The sequence below is a fragment of the Rhinolophus hipposideros genome, assembly GCF_964194185.1.
Source record: "Rhinolophus hipposideros genome assembly, chromosome: 18".
NCBI classification, from domain to species: Eukaryota; Metazoa; Chordata; class Mammalia; order Chiroptera; family Rhinolophidae; genus Rhinolophus; species Rhinolophus hipposideros.
The window spans coordinates 33,448,124-33,467,737 of record NC_138064.1 but is presented as its reverse complement, the minus strand read 5'-3'; the positions used below and the strand labels follow the sequence as shown (position 1 = coordinate 33,467,737).

The 19,614-nt window shown below is 39.0% G+C and overlaps 1 protein-coding gene across 3 annotated transcripts in view; it reads right to left on the bottom strand.

The window, feature by feature from the left end:
* The window catches only part of CDK6 (cyclin dependent kinase 6), a 222,852-nt gene that overhangs the window by 64,211 nt on the left and 139,027 nt on the right, over positions 1 to 19,614 (bottom strand). The gene's annotated exons all lie outside the window — the stretch shown is intronic.

Here is a 19,614-nt window from a genome sequence, read left to right as displayed (position 1 = left end):
ACTATAGTCATTGCCAGTCCTCACAGCCAATCAGCCCAAGAATCAGTCCCTCCTATTGACATGTAAACAGCAACCAAGGCTCAACTACAACAGGAGAACGCACACAACCCACACAAGAGACACACCTAGAGTACCTGGCTCAGGTAACCAGGAAGACTACACCACTGGGCCCCACAGCACATCTACTACATAAGGCCACTTTACTAAGGCTGGGAGACATAACAGCCCTACCTAATACTTAGAAACAAACACAGGGAGGCAGACTTCAATGGGGAGACAAAGAAACATGTCCCAAATAAAGGAACAGAACAAAGCTCCAGAAAAAGAATGAAATAAAATGGAGACAAGCAATCTACTAGACACAGAGTTCCAAAAACTGGTTATAAGGATGCTCAATGATGTCAGTGAGAACTTCAACAAAGAGATAGGAAACAAAAATGGAGATAGAAAACATAAAAAAGAACCAGTCAGAAATAAAGAATACAATATCAGAAATAAAGAATACAGTAGAGGGAATCAACAGATTAGATAAAGCAGAGAACTGAATCGGCAATTCAGAAGATAATGTAGCAGAAAACATGCAAACAGAACAGCAGAAAGTAAAAAGAATCCAAAAGAATGAGGGGAGTTTAAGTGACCACTGGGATATCAAACATACCAATATTTGCATCATAGGGGCACCAGAAGGAGAAGAGAGTGCAAGGAATTGAAAACCTATTTGAAGAAATAATGACTGAAAACTTCCCTAACCTGGTGAAGGAAATAAATATGCAAGTCCAGGAAGCACAGAGTCCCAAACAAGATGAACCCAAAGAGTTCCACACCAGGACAATCATAATTAAAATGCCAAAGGTTAAAGACAAAGAATCTTAAAAGCAGCAAAACAGTTACCTACAAGAGAGTTCCCATAATGTTATCAGCTGATTTCTCAAAAGGCCAGAAGGGATTGGCATGAAATATTCAAAGTGATAAAAAGCAAGAACCTACAACCAAAACTACTCTACCCAGCAAGACTATCATTTAAAATCAAAGAACAAAGGACAGATAAAAGAGCTTCCCAGACAAGAAAAAGCTAATGGAGTTCATCAACACCAAACCAGAATTACAAGGAATCTTAGAGAGACTTCTTTAAGACAAAATGAATGAATAAATGAATGAATAAATAAATAAATAAAATGGCAACAACTGCATATCCATCAAAAACTATTTTAAATGTAAATGGATTATTAATAAATGTTCTAATCAAAAGATAGGGTTGCTGAATGGATAAGAAAACAAGACCCTCACTTATGCTTCCTACAAGAGACTCACTTCAGATCAAAATACACACACAGGCTGAAAGCAAAGGGATGGGAAAAATATTTCATGAAAATGAAAACAAACAAAAAGCTGGGTGTGCAATACTTACACCAGACAAAATAGACTTTAAAACAAAGGCTATAAAAAGACAGAAAGAAGGACCCAGTAATCCCACTTCAGGTCTTTATCCAAAGAAACCCAAAACATTGCTTTGAAAGGTCCTGTGCATCCATATGTTCATTACAGCGTTGTTTACCATGGCCCAGATGTGGAGGCAGCCTGGGTGTCTGTTAGTGGATGAGTAGATAAAGAGTAGGTGGTACACATATACAATGGAATATTGCTCAGCCCGGGAAGGGAATGGGTTTTTGCCATTTATGGTAGCATGGATTGACCTGGAGGGTATTGTGCTGAGTGGAGTGTCAGACAGGCAAAGACAGATGCAATGGGATTTCACTAATATATAGAATCTAAAGAACAAAATAAAGCAGAAACAAACTCATGGATACAGACAACATTTTGATGGTTGCCATATGGTTAGGGGGTTGGGGGTGGATAAAAAAGAAGTACAAATTTGTTGTTACAAAGTAGTCATGAGGATGTAAAGTAAAACACAGGGAATATAGTCAATAATATGGCAATAACTACGTATAGTGCCCGGTGGGTACTTGACTAGTCAGGAGGATCACTTCTTAAATCATATAAATGTCTAATCACTATGCTGTACACCTGAAATTAATATAAAAGAATACTGAATGTCAACTGTAATTGAAAAATTAGAAAAGGGGGGTGAGGTGAAGGGGAATAAGAGCTTCAAATTTCCAGGTATAAAACAAATAAGTCATGAGGATGTAATGTACAGCACAGGGAATACAGTCAATAATATTGTGGTAGCGTGGTACAGGGTCAGATGGTTGCTGGACTTATGGTGATCACTTCTTTAGGTCTATAAATGTTGAATAACTATGGTGTACACTTGAAACTAATATAATACTGTATGTTAGCTATATTTTAATAAAAATCTTTAAAAATGAAGAACTTAAGAGAGATGTGTAACCCAATTGTTTATACCATGTATAAAAACATCACCCAGAGGAAGGGATTCCAAAATGGAAAAACCCCATTTAATACGAACACTGCATAATAATAGATGAAACAAACACAACTGTTATTATTTCTGCCAGATAGAGAGGTGAGGGAAGCATATCATTAAGGTTTTAGATTAATAAGACTATAGAGAGGGTTAAAGTGCTTCTTTCCGGGGGGACAGTGGAGCAGATAGTCTATGGAGCCTGAAATGAAGGTGTATTTTTTATAGTCACATAAGGAATTCAATACATAAATCTGTTACATAAGCATTTTATATTATTCACATTCCTTTTATTCTTACTTATTGTTTTGTCTAATTGTATTTTTGTTGGTGTCTATCTAAATTTCCTGATATATTGCTGTATGTATTTTGATGCTAGAATACTTGGTGTATTAAGACTGTAGCAGCAAGTCTCAAAAACTGGCTGCCATCAATTTCCTTGTCTCCTTGTGTTCACACAATGTTCCTCCCATCAAGGGATGGAGTCAAATTCACCTTCCATTGAATGTGAGTTGGCTTTAGTGACTTGCGTGACCAATAGAGATGGTATAAGTGATGTCTGAGACTGCCAAAGCTAGGTCACAAGAAACCTGGTAGCCTGGTCCTTTAGGAATGCTTCATCCTCAGATGCTTCCTCTTGGAACCCAGCTAGCTGCCATGCAGTGAGAAGCCCACAGAGATATTCCCGTTGACAGCTCTAGCTGAGCTCTCAAGTAAAAGCCATGTATGTGAGTGCGCCATCTTGGACATTCAAGCCCAAGTGATCCCCCAGATGACCGCGGCCTCTGCCAAAGTCACATGGAGCAGAAGAACCGCCCAGCTGAGTCTAGTCAACCCACAGAATTGTGAGTAATAATAAAATGGCTGTTGTTTTAAGTTTTGGGGTGATTATATAGCAATATCTAACTGGAACAAGATTCTTAACTGGTTCCTCTTCTTCATCTCATGTTTTGCTTTGAATTCATGCAAGGGATCAAGTTTTGTCTAAGGGATATCTGGTTGCTATCTCATGGAGAGATGCTGGTGATGCAATAGAAATTAAAAAAGAAAACAAACCCACAATACCAACACAATGTTACTCAGTTATCATTTGGCTCCAATATATCTTTCCAGTGTCATCTTCCACAGTACTTCCATATCCCTTACAGCTGGGTCACACAGGAGAGCACACCACAGGCTGTCAACCCTGACTGAAAATCACTATCATCCAAGGAGCCTTTAGGAAAACACAGGTGTCTAGTCCTGCTGCTGGAGTTCTTTTTTTTTCTTTTTAAGTTCTTGGGTAACGCTAACTCTTGGGTAACCCTAACTCTTGGGAAGTTTGAACACCGTTCAGTTATATACACATATCCTCCAGTTCCTGCCTCCACGCTTTTGTTGACACTTCTCCTAGGCTGGAAAGCTCTTTCTTCTCTCCACATGTGGAAATTCTACTTGGCCTACAAAGCCCAGCTTTGCCGCCATCACCTCCCTGAACCCACTGCCAGCTGAAAATGATACCTTAAAACATACGTAGTTCATAAACAATATGGTTCGTTCCAGAGGGTATGGACCCAGTTTTATTCATGGTCTTGTCTGTAAATGCTCGCCATCATACTGTGCATTTACAGACAAGACCATGAATAAAACTGGAGTTTTAAAACCCCCATAACAATTGGGGTTTGACAAATTCCAAAGGAATTTTTTTTGTTTTCTTCGTGAACAAAGCCAAGCAAGCCAAGCATTTATTAAAACAAAATATAAGGGCCAGCCCGGTGGCTCAGGCGGTTGGAGCTCTGTGCTCCTAACTCCGAAGGCTGCTGGTTCGATTCCCACAGGGGCCAGTGGGCTCTCAGCCACAAGGTTGCCAGTTCAACTTCTCGAGTCCCGCAAGGGATGGTGCGCTCCGGCCCCTGCAACTAAGATTGTACATGGCACCTTGAGCTGAGCTGCCACTGAGCTCCCAGATGGCTCAGTTGGTTGGAGCGCGGGCTCTCAACCACAAGGTTGCCGGTAGAAAACCAGCAACTGGAGCTGAGCTGTGCCCTCCACAATTAAGACTGAAAGGACAACAACTTGACTTGGAAAAAATCCTGGAAGTACACATTGTTTCCCAATAAAGTCCTGTTCCCCTTCCCCAATAAAATTAAAAAAAAAAAAAGAAAGAAAGAAAATATAGTCCCAAAATTCAGTACATAAGTGCAGGAAGAAAGTGACTGCACCTCCCAAAGGAACAATTTAAAGGCAATCATTCCTAGAAGATAACTGAACAAAATTCAATTACCGGTCATTCCCAAAAGAGAAAGTACTTACTACTTTTTCTAAGCAGAGTGTCCAATTCTGAGTTCTAGTTTTAGTTATAATTTATTTCTTCTTTACTAATATTTCTAGCTGGAGGAATACTTCCCTACTTCTCCGATATACTGTAAACACACAAGTGCAGGTGCAAACTGTCCATCAAGTTCTACTTCAGTGGTTTATAGACAGATACAGACACTGTGAGGTTACACACTTATTTTCTCACCTCAATTCAAAATAAAGTCTAATGCTAAGTGAAATAAGTCAGACAGAAAAAGCAGAGAACCCTATGATTTCACTGATATGTGGTATATAAACCAAAAAGAACAAGACAAACAAATGAGAAAGAAAAACTCATAGACACAGACAATAATTTAGTGGTTACCAGAGGGTAAGGGGGTGGAGGGTGGGTGATGAGGGTAAAGGGGATCAAATATATGGTGATGGAAGGAGAACTGACTCTGGGTGGTGAACACACAATGGGATTTATAGACGATGTAATACATAATTGTACACCTGAAATCTATGTAAATTTACTAACAATTGTCACCCCAATAAATTTAATTTAAAAAAATAAAAAAAATAAAAATAAATAAAAAAATAAAAAAAATAAAGTCTAGCATCACATGAAATGAAAAGCCTAGTCTGAATATAGTATTATTTTAAACTGTTTTAAAGAGGCTGTGATTTCTGATTCATTATCCATTCCAAATCTCTTTAGAACTATCTTCATTTTCAGTACTTTAATCAGCGATACACAATCATGAAATGTTATGCAGCTAAAATAGTAAGGACAATATAGATAAGTTTAGGAAATTCCTTCTATTCCTTTTAAAATTCAGTTATCACTCAAAATGGATAATGAATTTTGATCAAATGTTTTAAAAAATGTTTATGAATGACCATATGACTATTCTTGTATTCTATTAATAATATATTAATTACATTAATAAATTGCCTAATGTTTTACTATCCTTGCATTCTTGGAATAAATTATTCCTAATCGTGGTTTATTATTCTTTTAATAGACTCTTAGATTCTATTTGCTAGTATTATTTAGGATATTATCTTTTATTCAGAAGTGAGATTGATCTTTTTTGTATTAATTTTTCATGTTTTGATCTTAGGGATATGCAAGCTTTCCATCTTTTTCTATATTCTGAAATATTATAAAGAACATAAGAATAATCAGTCCCTTGATGGGACTTACTTGTAAAACCATCTGGATATGGATCTTTCTTAGGACTATGTCTAACAATCTTGTGAAATTTCTTCTTGGTAGTTAGTCTGTTCAGATTTCAACCTTTTTTAAGTCAGTTTTGCTAATGATAACGAATTTACCTACAAAAATCTTTAATCTTGATTTAAAAATGTATTGGCTTAATTTTGTCCACGGTATTCCTTCTAATTATTTTAATATCATGTTTCCTTGATATTCTGAGAAAGAAAATTTTCTTTCTTAATGCATATTTTTGTTTTCTCATATCAGTTAGGTTTGTTAGGAGTTTAGCTATATTATTTGTTTAAAAATTTGAGATGGAGTTTTATTTCCATTTTGGGAGGATTATTGTTTTATTTTATCATTTACTGACTTCTCCCTTTCTCATTTTTGTTAATCTTTAAATAATATGGAATTTTAACTTTAATTTTCCCTTAAGACAAAAGTCAACTAATTTGAATAATAAATTATTTAGAAAAGCGTTTTAAAATTTCCATATGGTCAGGTTATTTATAGTTATCTTTTAATTTCTGGATTTCTACTATTACTTCATGTAGAATCTATTATTGTTTTCTTTATGGCTGTGCACATTATTGGTTTTTGTTTCATAGGGCATAAGGGGAGTAAAACATAAAGTTCTTTATTAACAAGAGTTTGTCTCACACAGATCCTTACTTATATTTTTCTATACTTTGTCAAACACTTAAATAGCATTTCAGTTTTTGTTTTCCTTCCCCCAGAATTTCCTTATATTTCTAATGGTTTCTGCTTTATACACTTTGGCCTTATGTTTTTGGTAAATACAATTTATGACAACAAAAAAAATTATGGTAAGAATTTAGATGATGGTAGACATAAAATATAAAATAAATACACAAATCCTAGTAAGTCAGTTACAAAATATAATGGAAAAAGAATCCCAGTCACAATAGTAACAAAAAAATGGAAAAACACTGAGGAATAACAAAAAGAAGTGTCTATATAAATAAAACAATATACTATTGGCTTTTTTTAAATGATATACTACTGTTAAAGAACATTAAAAAAACAAAAAAATCTAAATAGTAAGAGAGACCATGACTAAGGTGGGATAAAGCCATATTATAAAGATAATAGTCACTCCTACATTGACACAAAAATTTAAGACGATCCAATAATTTTGACGAGGAATTTAACTTTGACAGTAAGGTACTTCTGGTAGAATAACACTTAAGAACAGCCAAAAATAGTTTCAAAAATAAGGAGGGGGATTTGCTCTCTGTTACCAAAATATATTCTAAGATTCAGGAAATAAAATGGTGGTACTAACAGATTACAAAAAGAGTAAAGTCCAGGAAGAGATTGTTATTGTCATGCGGGGCAGCCTGTGGGGTCTCAGCTCCCGCTCCCCACATAAAAACGCAGGAAATGAGGCCAAAAAGGAACACCCACAGAGCCATAGGTAGGGGGGTCACATCACTATAGTCTCACTGGAGGCTGGATTCACACGACGTGCGACCTGCTGTCCGTTTTTCTGCCAACCGACCGACTCCTACTCCCCAGTGCAGCCGCGGTAGCAATTGGCTGACCGGCTACAGCTGACAGCCAACTAGCCACAGCCGATGGCCATCTACTACCCGAGGCAGTACCTTTCCACGTGAGGCCAAGAGCCCGGAAACTGCACGCCTGGCTCTGTCCCCACGCTCCACCCCTACAGGGTCTCGCCTCATAATCTACGCAACCAGCGTCTAATGCGAGGGGCCCTGTGCGAGAAGCCTGGAGGTGAATGCAGTCTCCTGGACACAGCCAGGCTCTCTGGGCACAGCCAGGGTTTCTCAGGGCATCACCAGTACTTCTGGGCACAGCCAGACTTCCTGGGCTTCTTAGGGTACCACCAGTCTCCCCGGGCACAGCCAGGGTTTCTCAGGGCACTGCCACTCTCTCTGGGCACAGCCAGACTTCCTGGGCTTCTTAGGGTACCACCAGTCTCCCCGGACACAGTCAGGGTTTCTCAGGGCACCGCCACTCTCTCTGGGCCTTTCAGGGTACCGTGCTGGAACAACAGCAGCTCACAGTCAAGGTGCTTACATATTCTCTATGGCTGCCGGTCAAGACACAAAAGCAAACATCCGCCAGTTCCACTATATGGTGGTACGTTCCCTATGCTGGTTGGGGAACCGTCCACGTCTTCCCACCCCTCCATGGGGGTCAAGCTCTCTGGCAGCTGCTCCTTCTGGTCTTCCTGAGACTGAGTGTTCATACACACAAACTGCTCCACTGCCTTTCGGAGAGCTTTGGCCAGCACCGTACCCTGCTCGCTGCGCCATGTGTCATGCAGGGTCCCTGTTCGCTGCGTCATGTGTCATGCAGGGTGTCATGTGGGGTCTCAGCTCCTGCTCCCCACATAGAACGCAGGGCATGAGGCCAAAAAGGAACACCCACGGAGCCATAGGTAGGGGAGTCACACCACTGTAGTCTCACTGGAGGCTGGATTCACACGACATGTGACCTGCTGTCCGCTTTTCTGCCAACCGACTGACTCTCCGCTAACTGCACTCTGCCGTGCAAACTGCAATCCACGCTTGCCATCCACCATCATCTTGCTAGCCCCCATTTTCTGCTAGCGTAGCCACAGCAGTTATATTAGTGGCCAATGGCTCACTGGTTACAGCTGACGGCCAACTAGCCACAGCTGATGGCCATCCAATCACAGTTGATGGCCATTTACTACCCGAGTGAGCACCTTTCCACATGAGGCAGAGAGCCTGGAAACTGCACTCCTGGCTCTGTCCCCACAGTTATGTTCATGGGATTTAATATTCTTACAGGTGGCTGAATTTCATCTCAGTAAGAGAGAAAATGTGCTTCAATATGTGAAAGCAAGACAACTGGCCGGCCATTCATTTGGAAGAAAAGAAGTTTGATCCCTACTTTACATCATCTATAAGAAGAAACTATAGATACATGAAAGACCTAAGCAGTAGAATTAGGAAAACGTATCAGAAAAAAAAAAACAGAAGAGGGCAGTGGAATGTGGATGTCTTTTTTAGCACATGGGCAAGTCTAGAAACCTGAGAAAAAAAGATTCCTAGGTCCAGCTATTTAAAACTGAAACCCTCTTCAACAAACACTATAAACAAAGGTAAAGGACAAATAACAAACTAGGAGAAAACATTTAAAACAAATTACATTAATAAAACCATACAACAGAAAAATGGATAAAGAATATGAAACGACAATTCTCAAGAAGAAAAATATAAGTTTTGCAAAGTGTGACATACATACCAATTTTTATTAAAACGTTATGTGTGGGTGTAAATATAATAATCACATGCACACAAAAATGTCTGCCAGGGCACATAGACATCAAAGTTAAATGTACAACAGACAAAAAACATGGCCGCGCAGGAGGTTAGAAAGTTGGAAGGAAAAGGGGCTGGATGACAATTTCAGAGGTGCAATATCAGTCAGTTGTTGTCAGTAAGCACATTTTATAGCTGAGAAAATGGAATTTCAGAAGGGTTAGGTAATATGGCCAGAGTCACGGAGCTGAGATGTGGGAGGGCTGGGATTCTCAACAGGACTGTCTGACTTCAACCCTCAACATCGAACAGAACACTTTGAATTCAGCATTCTAAACATCCAAAAATTAACAGGCAAACATACAGGTTGTAATTAAATAACCGACAGGAAAATATTTCAAATTTACTTTGAAATATTTAATGTGAACTTTTAATACAGTTTGACAATCTCAAAAACTCAGCTATCCTTTGAGGTTAAATGATTTCCTTAAAAAAAAAACACACTTTAAGTAAAAGGTTTCTATTACTTCAAAATTCAGTCTGGACCACTCTGTATGGTATGACATCTATTCATCAAATTCCCATTTAATAACTTCAACGAGAGCTAAGATTTAAAAATCTCTTTGGTATCCCTAAAATTTGCTTGGTGTGTATGTAAATCATTTTAATAGAGTGAGAAGACTTAGATTCATTAATTATGTTTATACTCTATTTGAATTATCAGCATTTATCTAAAGAGACATCCTTTTGGGTTAGTCTATGTGGGATTCAACGTATTTGAATTCCAAGACAAAGTAGAATTGTATAAGACTTATATTTCTAGTTAATTCTCTAAGAAGATACCCCAACAATGCCTAGGGCCGACATTTAAAAGTAACACATTACATTACTACTTTTTACAATAGATATAAATCTACGAAACGAGTTGTTCTCTCATTTATGTAATATTATCTCATCTATCAAGAGGGCTTCCCCAGTTTCCATTTGCTAATTTATGTAGCTGCTCCATATTCTCTGACTCAGAGTCCTTTAATTTTCACTTTAAGTGACTGTAATTTTAAATATCTCAAATGATGAGAATTTCTGTAATTTCATGGGATTTAAAATATATACGTTCCAAGTTTTTGACAAGGAATTGTACCAAAGTTTCCTGACAATAAAATATAAATTCTGTTTGCTATGGAATTATTATACTTCTGTTCATCTAAAATCTTCTGAGGGAAGACTGCCTAACTTAAAACTAGCTTAAGAAACATATAAACAGATTTATTAATTTTTGTTTGAAAGCTTTATAAAAAATAGACAAAACTGATAAAAATGTTTCAAATTTTAATGCACGAAGAAAGTTCTCACAAGGTAATTAACGTCTACCTAAAAGTTCTCTACGTTTCATGATTTCTAAATATTCTTAAAAACAAAAATATAAGGGTAAAATTAAGTATAAAAATATGTTGGAGATAATGAATGCAATGTATAAAGATCAACATTTAGAAATCTATGACAAAGGTGGCTTCTAATGATAACAATGCAGTTATCTCCTAAGCAAAGATAACAATAGGAACTACTGACAGAGTTTGGTGGTTGGAGCCAGCTGGAACCAAAGCAAATACGATGTTTATTACAATGATTACATGTATTAACAGCCTCTAGAGGTGCTGAATGGATTTGGCAACAGGAGGGGGAACGGAAGACTGGGAGGGGGGTGGGGTGTAGTTCAAGGATATTTACACAAGTGGATGTATCTGTTTAAACTGCTTTGATCTCTAGTCACAATTTTTTGAACCAGTTCAGTAACAATATAAGATAAAGTAGAGCCAAGGCCAACTGTGACTCAAAATACATGTCAGAGGGAAACCAATGTTACTTCATATTCAACAGTCTTTTATTCAAGTATCCATTCAAACAAGAACCCGAAAATACTGTAGCTGACCTTCCTTATGATATGGTGACATGCTTAAAGAGCAGAAAAGCATGTCTGGAGCACTGCGCTGGATATCTTCCTTTTGCCTCTCTGAAGGGTCTCTGCCTTGGAACGTGGATTTGTCTCTATCCTGTGCTTCCAGCTTCTTACTGGGTTTGCAATGGGAAGCCTAGGCTGGAGTTCAGAGAGAGGGATAAGAGTGAGGCAGAGTCTTGAACGCCTTGATTTCCTCCCAGCAAGGCTGTTGAGAGCTTGCTGTGCTGCCATCACGAAAGTCCATGTCCAACCCAGCAGCCTACTCTGCTTGACTCTAGGAACTGCTCGTCTTCTTCCCTTCAAGCCTGGGAATGGTAACAGCCCGGCTTCAACTATGATTCAGGCTATAGGACCATCCACTGCACTTCCCTTAAACTCAATGCTTCATAAATCTTGTTCCTGTGAACGCACCTTCCATGCATTATCGCATTTTGAGTGTATTTCCAGGGGGGACCCTGTCCGTTTGTAGATGAAACTAGTGTGGGTGGTAAGCCTCACTCAGTCCTTTCATCTGTCAAAGAGGACGTTTAGACTGGATGATCTGTGAGGTGACCTCTGTGAGCGTCCTAATCCCTAAACAATGTGACAATGGTAATAAAGATTTAAAAAATGTATACACTGTACAGACCCAAGAACTCTACCTTTGGACATCCTTGCCTGTCCTTTAGTAATTATTTATGGAGTGTTTCAGTGTGGGAATATTCTTCTTCCGGGGCTAGCTTCAACAAGTCTCATATGCACTCGTAGATAATGATTTCTGAGGAATATGGAAGCAATAACTCAAAATCTTTATATCGTCCAAGTGAAGGCTTTCTAAGCTGTCCTCTCAGCTGTTTATTTGCTTCATACCAATATAAAACTCTCTAGTATGTACGCTTTTCTTTTCCCTTCCAGAAGACTATTGTGGTTTTGCAAAGCGAAAATCAAAATTAGTGGTAATTCCACTGACTTTTCCTAAAGGGTCCCCAAATTCAATTCTTTGAAATTATACATTTAAATTAAGACTATTATAAATAATCATAATTCTAATTCTACCAAGCTGTCTTGTGACACTTAAATGGAAACTATTAAGTTAAATGGAAACTACTGAGTTAAACAGAAACTATTAAGAGTTAAATACCAATAAAACTTAACATACAAAGCACTTTGCAATATAAAAGTATATTATAATATAATATAATAGGAAATAATAATGGGGTCACACCAATGGACTCATTTATAATCTAAGGGCCAGAACAAGTTGGTTTTGATGCCTGACAAAAAATGGACAAGGTCTGCAGCATTGAGCACTGTGCTAATAACAGTCCTGGTGTCGGCTCTGATGCGTCCATCACCAGAAGGAAGGCTGTCCGTCCTTCCCAGGACCTACAGCTGTTCTGGCTCACGTGGGGCCACTGGCTCCCATTTAGATGTGCTGATTTCCAACCACCTGGCCACTGCTTCTGTGGTTTTCTCTGTGGGATAGGCTTTCCCTGAGTCTCTGCAGGTCCAAATCCTCACATGTCACTTCCTCCATGAAGCCTTCTCTAATCTCGCAGCTAGAAGCTCTCCCCTGAGCTTCCACTTTCTATAGCACCGGGCCTTTTCTATTTTCCATTCTAGCCATTCGATTCATTGGCCACAGTGTGTATACAATGCCACACCTGAAAGATGCTCAGTACTTATCTGATGATTGGGTTCATGAATGAACCACAGGGAACTCCCAGGGGCAGTGCTGATGGTGGACAGAGGACCCTGGTTAGATTGCAGAATACAGGGACAACTGAGTACCTTTGAGTACAGCTGGCCCTCTGTATCCTGAGGCTCTGCATCTGTGGATTCAACCAACCGTGGATAAAAAATATTCGGGGAAAGAAAAAAACAAAACCCAGAAAGTGTCAAAAAGCAAAACTTGAATTTTTCATGTGCCATGTGCACTATGCTGAATCCACATGAATGAAGTGAGTTGCAGGCACACCCTGCTGTAGCCTACATGCAAATAATATAGGTCATATGCAAATATTAGACCATTTTATGTAAGAGACTTGAGCATCTGAGGAGTTTGGTATCCATAGGGGTTGGGGAGGGTGTCCTGGAACCAATCCCCCGTGGATACCAAGGGACGACTCCAATCATGTATCTTTTAAACAGGAACTCTATCTGCAGAGGGAGGGGGCGCTGGATCCAGTTTGACTCAAGAGGATGTGTAAAAAGACTTGAAGGGCCAGCAGCACAGGGAAAATGAGCTGAGATGGGCTTCCCTCCAAGCAGAGACAGAGGGAGTCTTTGCGGAAGAACCACTCAGTAGACAGCGGCCTGTGTACTGTGTCCGAGGGGCGATGATAGTAACACAGTGAAGGACATATGGAGGTGGCGTTCAGGGATCCAGTCTTTGGGCCGTCCACGACACCAGTGGCACCTACCACCTTTCGGCACCCTTATACCTCTCTCTTATTTGGTTATGTCTAAGCAGGTCTACCTAAAAATGGCTTTACTTCCGACATCAAATGAAGCCTTTAAAGGTCCAAGTGAGCTTCAGTTCATGACATGACTGCCCTGTAGGAAAGGTATCCCGTTAATCCTGGATAGGGTGTTCACAAATTAGGAAAGCAGCAAGTCAATGAGCTGGCTGAATGACAACTAGGGTGGGGTGGGGATGGGTGTCCATCTGCGTAGTGATTTAAGTGCAGAACGCTAGGGTCCTGTCCTACTGTTCCTCCTGGTTTCCAGTAACCCGTTGGAGGTCTCCTCCCCAACCTGTCCCTTAAATAATTTTTTCTCTAAGGCTAGATCCTCAGGCATTTAATGTTCTTAAGTGACACATGATCCCTGGGAAGCATCATATGCGGATGTCCCAGGTCCGATGGTGCCCAGAACTCTGCAGAGTATCTGACCCACATACCCAACTGTCTCCGGAACATTACCATTTAGTACTCCCACGGGTACTTCAATTTCAAAATGTGTGAACTGTATTTCCTCTGAAATTTGCTTCTCTTAGGCTCTCTCTGCAAGGGAAACCACCCCCACCCAGGCACCCCATTCACCCCACTATCAATGAAGTCACCCCACTGATAATTCATTGTGAACCTGCCCTCTCCTGATGGTCACAACAGCTTTCTCTGGGGTCTTTTCCTGCCAGTCGGTCGCCTTCCTCTATCTTCTCCACTGCAGCTAAAGCTGTGCTAACCACACTCTTGCTTGAAACTCTTCATCCATTCTCCAGAGCTTTTAAGGCCAAGTTCAAATCCAGTTGACTCACAATGTCCCAATGACCTGGCTCCCACCCTACTCTGGTTTTATCTCCTGTTCCTCCTTCACACGAAAGCTTCCCTCAGCCTGCTCAGAGGCTTTCTGGTTGTTCAAATATGCGTGTTGTGTCATGCCTCACGGCCTTCCCACACACTGAAACCTTTCTGTGGAATGTCCTCTCACAACACCATTCTTAATGCTCGTGAACCTTGCCCTGCCTAGTCCTCCCCAATTACACGGCACCACAGTACTCATCACACTGTCTCCCACTCAGTGTTCTCATTGCCTCTTAGGCCCAAAACCAGCTTTTTGAGGACAGAGACCATTTCTAAGTGGACTTTGCATGCCTAGCACCTCACAGAACACTGTGTATAATAGGCATAAAATAAACGTCACGTTCCGATAATGTGTATGGGGAGCCAGAACACAGCAGAATGGAGAGGTATGGGGTTAGGATGGATAACCTGAGGTAGGATGCAGGGTTGGTAGTATAGTATAAATGCACCGACCATGGTCGTGTACCCATCCCCACACCAGGCACCCTGGGTCCACCAACACTATCTTTAGTCAACAGATGACTTTTTAATAAAGTGTGAGGACCATTTTAATTTTGGTCAAATGAAGTTTTAAAACGCCTGAAGGGCCGTGTTTTCCTTCAGGCTGTATTGTTTAAATTTCATCTTGAACTTGTGAAACTTAAAATAGTTACCACTTGCTATTATGTTTCAAGTAATAAACTCATTCTCTTTTTAGAAGTACAGTATAGTTTTGATTTTGACACTGAACAATCACACACTTGATCTCTCTCTGCCTTCACCATAGAAACCAAGCAAATATTTGTAGACATTCCTTCAACCTTCACAGATAAGTAGAAATGAAAATTATTCTGAACACAGGATATAGCAGGCTGCACAGCTCATCATTTCCTCTTAAAAGTTATTTTAACTCTAAGAGAGTCGATATACTTTGGGAGGCTACATAATCACTCAGATTTGTAAGAGAATTTAAAAATTGAGTTTTATTAAGAAAATAGTCAAATGTCTCTAAAGTCCATGACTTCTTTCTGCTTGGTTACTACATTCATTTTTATGTAGGCTGTATGTAAACCTACTAAATGAGCATTTGCAAGGTACATGGTTAGTGCAAGTGATAAGGAAAATGGAAGCTCAGTTTAAAAATCTAAGGTTAGGGTCAAACATTCTTCAACATCTTACAATTCTGTGGGCACAGCCTTCCTTAAATGGGAAGGATTTGGAGATCTTCAGCAGAAGGAGCTATCAAGGTATAGTTCATTCTGTAACCCCGACTCCCTCATAGTTTCTGCTACATGCCTCCATCTAGAAAGCTTCACAGAAACACATGCAAAAAAAGAAAAGCAGCCATGCAATTTCAAAGTAATCTGGGCTACCAGAAATGAAATGAAAGTCTACAGAGGATTCTGGAGCTGTATTTTGTGCTTTCAGTTTTAAAGGCAAGAGCTAAAGAAAATATGCTTCTAAAGATTAGGCTGTTTTATTTAGCAAGATTAAAACAAAAAAGAAGGACACAACTGAGAGAAGAACTTAGATTGCAGTATTAGGAATTTGTGTTAGATAGAAGGAAGTATTTTCTGACAAGAACCGTTAAATGTCAGATGGATTATTGGTGGGATTTTGTGATCTTTTCTCTAAAAAAAGTTTTCATTTTTATCCTACCTGGGGCACAGACATGGGCTAGGAGGGCAGGAGGGACAGAGAACATTTGCAGGGCACAGAACATGTAAATCACGGTGCTGGATTGACTTCATCTGCTACTACTTATATAATCTTCAGTTTAACGGTATGAGGTGAATATCAATGACTATTTTTAAAGATCAGGAAGCTGACACTCACACGAGTTAAGTAACTTGTCCAGGACCAATCACCCAGTAAATGGCAGAACCAAGATTTGAAGAAGGGTTATCTGAATCAGGTTCTTTCTCCTCACTGTGGAGACTAAATGACAGCAGGTCCATTTTTTGGTTTTTGTTTTGTTCTTAAGCCTAATTACAATAAAAAGAGTTTGTATTTCCCAACAATCATTTCCATAGCGATGGAGGTTTAACAGAAAAGCTGACAGGAACAAAAGAAATGGTTTTCCTAGGATAATGGTATCCCAAAGGATTTCACCAGGATGGCCACCACTTGAGGGATCAGGGCCACAGATGTGCCTGTGGCTGAGTCCTGGGTGGAGGGTGGGGAGCTTCTCCCTACCCACAATGCTCTGCACAGAGGAGCCCAAAGTTTGGCGCTGGGTGCCCAAGTGTGTTTCTGCTGACAAACGGTTCATGCTGTCCTCCCAGAACATTCCTTCCCTGGAGATCACAGCATCAGCCTTCCTCCCAAACTTGTTCTCCTTTTGTCCTCCTGTCTCTGTAAACCAAGTCACCATGTAACCAATTCTCCAAGTCAGACTCTTCCTCAAATGCACCCCTCATTCAGTTATGCAGACCCAGTGTGAAGAGGGTGCTTTCTTATCTTTCCAAAAGAGCAAAAGGCACAGAAGACTAGAGTTGTGGAAATAGGAGAATAGAAAATACACAGCTTGGAGAACTTGAATACCATCACCCATCATTTTACAACACCGGTCCAGAATAAAAGAAAAATTCACATCACTTGGGCATAAGAAATAGTCAAGTTTGAAGACTTGGCGCAATTTTATGGACATGATGAGTCAGTTTGAATTTTACTATCTGATTTCAAAGTTACTAAAAAAAAAAAAAAGTCTAATATGTCTATCCCTTTATTTTCCCCCCTTCTTTTATAAATTTTATTCTTTTATTTTAATTCTTCCCTTTCTTCTTTCATTCTTGTTTTCATGTCCCCCTTCTTTATTTTCTAGAACACTTTGCTATACTTACAGGATTTTTAATATCTATATTTTCTATGGGGAAGGAAAGGATCACTGAAAGGGAATACAGTTCTGTTAATTAAATAGATAATTACAAAATATATAAATTCATTTGCTCTTGATGAGCTGCAATGCTTCTCTTAAAATTGTTTCAGTTTCCAAGAAGAACCACATTACTACCAAGGACTTTGCAGAGTATTTCTAGGTATATCCGCTATCAGGAGAGATACATGTGTGAACATAGAAACCAGCGGAAGTCTTCTCACCTAGTCTCAGGGGCTCATGCTGCACATATGTTCGGGCCAGTGTGGTTGCTGCATGCAAACACTACATGAAAGGAAAGTAACCCTTCAATTTAGGTAATACTTGGCTTTTACCTCAGAACTAATTCAGAGAAAGACTACTTTTCCATTTACAAACATTTCAAAGAAAGTTGCTGCTTTCTAGAAATCTGTGGCAGGTAGCTTCTTTCATCCTTGAAACTGCTAGGGCATTGATAAATGGTCTAAGGGGTGATTACAATGATATCTAAGAAAACACGTAGATCACACAAAATATTTAATTATTCTTTATGAACTGAGTAGTCTTAAATTATCATTCTAGATGCTTAATATACAGAGGACCCCGATATATGGCAGAAATAGAAGCAGGGTCCAGGGATGTTAGCTGTGAGAGCCTTCCAGAACATTCTGAGAGGGGAAGAGGCTCCTGCTCTACACAGCACAGGTCTCTTATAGCCCCTGCTAATGTGTGGTGTGACAAGAATCTCCTTCCATCTGTATCACCCCTACAAGAGTGAATAGCAGGGACTGGGTCTTAATTACTTTGGATCTCCAAAGTCTAGCAATGTCTGGCACATGTCAGGCATTCAATAACTGTCTGTTAAATGTATGGCCAAGAAGTTCTTGCAAATTTGCTCCCAAACTACAAAAACAACAAAAAACAGGGAGGAAAACAAATCCATGTGTCTTGGATTATTCTGAATGTACAAAAGGTGTTCCACATTCATAAATATGGCAACAGAATCAAATTTCTTATAAAGAGCAAAAAGTTTTTGCTACCTACTGGCATCTATTGATAGATAGGGAGATAGTTGAAGGCATTCCTTTATTTATTTACATGAAAGTATACATAAATCTTAAAGTGTACAATGCATTTTTACATATGTACCCACCTATATAACCACTACTTAGACCAAGATACAGAATATTTACATCACCAGAGAAAGCCCTCTTGTGCTTTTCTTAGTCAATATCTTTCCTGCACCACTATTCTGACTTATATCACCATGGATTAATGTTGCTGGTTCTTGAACTTCATGTAAAAAGAAATACACAGTTTTTGTGTCTGGTTTCTTTTGCTCAACCTAATATGTAAATTGTCCATGTTATGGATATCAGTAATTTATTCCCTTTCATTGCTGTTTAGTATTCCATTGTGTCAACATGCCAGAATTTATTTAGCCTTTTTTTTTTCTCTGTTGATGGGTGTTTCTAATTCTTGGCTATGATGAATGAACTTTCTGCTATGGACATTTTTGTGTATGTGTTTTGTTGAACACAGGCACTAATTTCTCTCAAGAAAGAGAAAGAGGGAGTAGGCATATGTTTAGTAGATATTAGAAAATAGTTTATCCAAGTAGTTGAACCATGGTATACCCCACTAGAAATGTATGAGAGATTCTAATTTCTCCATATCTTTGCCACCACTTGATATTCCCAACTATTTCAGTTAGTGTATAGTAGTACCTCCTATACTTTTGACTAACCAATTTATAAGAATTTAAGGTTCAAAAAATGATAATATAGTCTGAATTTATTAAAGCACTAATTACAATCTCTGTGTAATGACTGAATAAATAATGATACCTATCATTTGTGCATAGATGTGTAATTCAATAGTTTAAGACAATCTTTTAAATGTTAGGTTTCTCTTCTCACTTTTGCCCCTGCTACATCTGACTTTTAGCAAATTCCTAACTTTTAAGTATTTGTCTTTCTTTGGAGGTGTATAAGCTATGTATTTATACAGAGTTCTTAGACAATTGGGGCAGTAAATAGGGAAATAAAGTAAAACATATTTTGGAACATCTGTGCCAAGATTCTAAGTTAAAATATTAATAATGTAGAAACTTTTGTTGTTGAATAGTAGTTGTTGTTTGAGTTCCTCTATGGACAAAATTCTGAAACATCATTATAAACTAAAGTACAGAATAATACCTGTCAGTATATAGTCCTGTATGTAGTCCAGTATAAAGACAAATATTACACAATGCTCTGGAGGAGTTCGTAGCCCAGTTAAGAGGCAAATCCCAAGCTACCCCCAAAATAAGAACCGGTCTTATTTTACAAAAACATAAGACCGGGTCTTATATTTTATTATAAGACCGGGTATA